We start from the raw sequence: 5,390 nt of genomic DNA on the forward strand, positions 1-5,390 counted from the left end.
TTTTTATAAGGTGTGATTGGATCACCTCGAAAAGCGGTCGTTTTTAATAAACGGTTTGATTTTATTAAAACAACAAGTTTGGTCCGCGAAATTCAAAGAAACGGGTTCGGGAGTCGGTTACACACGAGGAAGGATTAGCACCCTCGATACGCCCAAAATTGGTACCTTAGTTGATTACTTAATGTCTTAATGTCGAAAATTGAAAACTTAGAAGAATTAAAAAATACGATCCTTGTATTAAAACGTTGAAAATTTTCAGGAAAATGGGCATATTTCACATTATTCGAGAAAGAGAATCATATCCAGTAAGTTAGAATACAATGTCTCAAATTCCCAATACGTGAATGAATGCCAGAATTTTACTTATTTAAAAGATATTTTATTATCTCGGGTTTAGAAATAAATCAGGCCTAGTAAGTTAGGGCACGATCTTTTCTTAATTCCCGAGATCGTTTAAAAACTTGAGTTTGAAAAGATTCGTGTTTTTAGATTTATTATGAAAATCGAAACCCATTAAGTTAGAGTACGATCCTTTTAAATCTAAACACGGAATATTTTTTAAAACAAATTTTGTCATACGAGTAAAATAAAACACGAAAATCGTAGTAAAAAAATGTGAAAACAAATTACATTGTTGTTATACGTGGTAAAATCATAATACATATAAAAAATAAAAAATAATACGAGCAATAGCAACGATATAAAATAAATAAAAGTCATACCTACAATCATATAAAATAACAATATATATAATCAAATAAATTAAAACATTCATTCAAAATAATAACGAAAATGAAATAAATAAGTAACAAATACAATTAAATATAAAAGGATATATATAGACATAAACTAAAATATGTATATATATAAATTAGCAAAATGTATAAAGTATATTTTAATATATAAAAGAAGCGATGAATATGTATATAAAAAATATGTACATATATATGGGTGTATAAAACTATGGAATATGAAAATAATAAAATACATATAAAAGTAAGTACATATATGTGTTGAAAATAAAAGAAAGTATGTATGTACAAATTAAAGTTTAAAAATAATGAAAATATACGTATGTATACGAATAAATACGTTAATTTTGATACATGTTTAAAAAATATATTGAAAATGTATATATGTGTTTATGTAAATTAAGATATACAAAAATATGTATGTACGTACATATAAAAATATATATATATTTATAAAATAAAAGGATATGTATGTGTATAAATTAATAGTAACATGTGTGTATATACGGATTTATAAAAAAGGGTATATTTTAAACTATAAAGATTATGTATAAATATGTATATATTTAGGAAAATGAAAATATATAAATGTATAGATATATATACATAAGTTGAAAAATATATAAACTATATAAGTATATATGTTATAAAAACAATGTATGTATATCACAAAAATATATGCATGTATATGTATATGTGCCGGAACTCTAAATAAAATAAACATAAACAAATAAGTAATAATAACAATAATAAAATAAACAAAAATAATAAAGTGGCTAAAAAAAAAGGGCTAAATCGAAATAAAAAAGAAAATACTGGGCGAATTTGGAATGACAAAGGACGAAAAGGACCAAAATGTGACTCGCGCGAAAGGATGGAGGGTCAAAACAGAAAATATTCCCACGTGGTCCAAACGACGTCGTTCTAACAAAGCCTGAGCAGACGGTCGATGGACCAAATCGTAAGAAAGATGGACATTTAGGGCAAAATTAAAACAAATAATAAAAGGGAATAGGACCCAATTGTACGGCCTCAAAAAGCGGAAGGACTGAGGGTGCAAATAACCCCTCTGGTCCAAAAACACGCGGATCCCAGGCGGTACGGGTCGGGTCTCGGGTCAGGAGCCCAAAACGACGTCGTTTTGGGGCTGTCCTGACCCTATCAAAACGGTGCCGTTTCATTAGCTGAACAAAATCAAGCCTAAAACCCTAAAATACATTCAACCACTTAAGAACAAATCAAAGGAAAAAAAAACCCTCAAGTCCTTCTCCTGCCTCATTCGGCTGAACCAAAAATAGAACCCTAACCTCCCCATTTCATTTCCCTCAGCCGAACCCTATGCTTCCCTCTTAAGTGCCGATCTGCCACCGTGAACGGCGACCAACATGCCTAAGCCTCGGGGTTCTTCTCTTTTAACCTTGAGATCCTCTTTATACTTCGATCTCGGCGAAGCAGAAGAGGTTTCACGGCATATTTACAAGGTAAAACTTCGTTCTCCTTGTCCTTTCTACTTTTAAATGCTAAAACGAAAGTCCAAAAGGAAAATAAAACTCCAGAAAACTCAAAACTACAGAGAATTTAAGTCGGAAATCACCTTTTGAAACTGATTTTCTTTTTTGATTTCTTTTTCGTGTTCAATACAATTTTGTTAGAAAAATCCCCGCCTAAAACACAATCGATTCTCCCCCCGTTTCGTTTCGGTTTTGAATGGCCCCCCTTATGATATTACATTTGTTTGGTTTTTATCCAAGAAAAAATATTTGCTGCTCTCTCTGTTGTCTCTTTCTTTGCGTGCTTGCAGGTGAGTGGGTGGAGTTGGTAATGGCAGAGACGTGACGTGCGGCGCGGCGGTGGCAGGGAGCAGGTGGCCTAGGTGCGGCGGCTAGGGTTAGGGGTTAGGTTTTTTTTACAGTGTTTGGGTTAGGGTTTGTTTGTAATTGGGCTGAGGGTCTATTTTGGGTCTTGGGTTTGGGCTGGTGGGTTTGGGCCCGGGCAAAATGGGCTGTAACAGCTGCCCCTCTTTGCTCGTTGTCGTGTAACGAGAACAGAGCAAAGACCAAGAAAGGCCAATTTTGCCCGGTCTTGCCGAATCTTGACTTCTTCTAGTGCTTCTTTTTCTTCAAATAGCCTCCTTCCAGTCCACTATGTCTTGTTGCTTCAATCCACTCCACTGCACCTCAGAGTGTTCTGGCTTGCAGCTTCAATCTTCTTCGCAACAACTTTAAGAGGACGATATTTGTGGTTTTAGTCTGCTCCACTGCTACGTCAGGGAGATAAGACTTGATGCGATCTGCTCTACTGCAACTTCAGAGGTATAGGTATTGGCGCTTCGACCCACTCCGCAATGTCGGGGAGATAGAATTACTGGCTTCAATGTACTCCACTGTAACCACAGGGAGATAAATCCTGATGCGATCTACTCTACTATAATTTCAGAGAGATAAGATCCTTTGTTTTAATCCGCTCCACTGTAACCTCAGGGGGATAAGATCTGCAATTCTTCGGTCTACTCCACTGTAACCTCAGAGAGATAAGACCTGATGCGATCTACTCTACTGTAACTTCAGAGAGATAAGATCCTTTATTTTAATCCGCTCCACTGTAACTTCAGGGAGATAGGATTATATCTTCGATCTGCTCCGCTGTAACCTCAGGGAGATAAGATCTGCAATTCTTCGGTCTACTCCGCTGTAACCTCAGGGAGATAAGACCTGATGCGATCTACTCTACTGTAACTTCAGAGAGATAAGATCCTTTATTTTAATCCGCTCCACTGTAACTTCAGGGAGATAGGATTGTATCTTCGATCTGCTCCGCTGTAACCTCAGGGAGATAAGATCTGCAATTCTTCGGTCTATTCCACTGTAATCTCAGGGAGATAAGACCTGTATAATAAACCTAATTATGCCTAATGATTAGGATGACATGATCAAAATGAAACAAATGCTCCTAACTAGACATATGTGAATGGTGTTTGCATGAATGCAGAATTTCATTTTTTTCGAGAATAATCTCGCTTAGGTTATCACTATTCGAAGTTTATCAAGGTTTTGTGACTGATGTGCTACAACACCTTCTCGCTTGACTGATTTTCTGAAGAAACATTTAGCCAGTCTGTCCCTATTGTAAACCTCAAAGTTATATCCACTGGGACGCCAAAATTTGTACCATCATTCTCTCACAGCAATCTAAGGGTGGAAATGTGTGGCTTTTCCTCTATCCTCCTTTATCACAATTCGGGGATATAGGATCTGAACCGTTCTGGTTTCCTACACCATTCTCAAGGTGTCGTACCAAAGTCTTATGAGCAAGTGAAGGCTCTCTTTTCCGAGGTAACCTTTTCCTGTTGCCTGATGATCATTGCTTGCTTGTTCATTTAAGCTTTGTAATTAACACGACAGCTTGTCATTTTGTTCAATCAATGTTTAGACGACAAAATCTGAAAGGATAGTCTTTAATTTAGACTCTTCCTTCTTAGAGTTCCAACCTTTAAAATTGGCGTGTTCTAAACATTAGTCATGTTTCAGGTCCCTATATTATTTAGAAATTTTCCAGAGTAATGTGCAAAACCTTTTTCCTGAAAGTTTTATTAGTTCGTTAATCATTATTCCTATGCAATATGTTTGCAAAAAAAGACCATAACAATGGATAAGAATAAAGCTAGTTCTGATCATAACTCGAATAAAACATCAAAGATGGCGAAAGAAAGGTAACAAAGAAGTGGATTGAGAATGTGCGTTTTCACAAAAGGAAAGGAAGAAAGAAAGAAAATAAAATAATATATTTTCAAGAATACACCTAAGAACTAGGTGCCCCAGTTATCGCAGCTTGAGTTTCTCTGTACAAACTTTCCGCAGACCCTTCTAAGTTTGACATGTGTTCAGGAGATCTGCAATACTCTGTCAATGTTCCAAGACGTTGCATATCCTTTCTTATCGGTAAAGCAAGATCATCATATGCCCCTGATCAAAATTTGATCCGCTCAAGTCCTGATGCTCCAATCCTGCCTAATACTTGAGTCGCCCTTTTCGGGTTTTCGATTCAAGCCCTCTTTGGTCTCAAAGTGCCCTTTACGGGTTTTCACCTTAGCCTCTCCAAAGTTTGTTTTTTTTTTTTTTTTTTTTTTTAGGAAGTAAAGCGCCCTTTACGGGTTTTCACTTTGGTTCCCCTTTCTTTCATGTGAAGTATTTCTTGACGGAGTCTGCGTTTACCGGATTTGGTAAACTTTTGCCATCCATTTCACATAGGATCAAAGCTCCACCAGAAAAGGCTTTCTTTACCACATAAGGGCCTTCCCAATTCGGCATCCATTTTCCTCTAAAATCTTTTTGTATAGGAAGAATCTTTTTTAGTACCAAGTCCCCTTCACGAAATTCTCGGGGCGAACCTTTTTATTATAGGCTCGCATCATTCGTTTCTGGTACATTTGCCCATGGTGAATAGCTCTTAGCCTCTTTTCTTCTATTAGGTTCAACTGATCGTACCGAGATTGGATCCAATCGGCTTCATCCAACTGTAGCTCAGATAACACCCGTAGAGAAGGGATTTCAACTTCAATGGGTAATACTGCCTCCATTCCATAAACCAGAGAAAAAGGCGTTGCCCCAGTAGAAGTTCTAACAGATGTTCGATAGGCAA

This window comes from Gossypium hirsutum, chromosome A08, assembly GCF_007990345.1.
Source record: "Gossypium hirsutum isolate 1008001.06 chromosome A08, Gossypium_hirsutum_v2.1, whole genome shotgun sequence".
NCBI classification, from domain to species: Eukaryota; Viridiplantae; Streptophyta; class Magnoliopsida; order Malvales; family Malvaceae; genus Gossypium; species Gossypium hirsutum.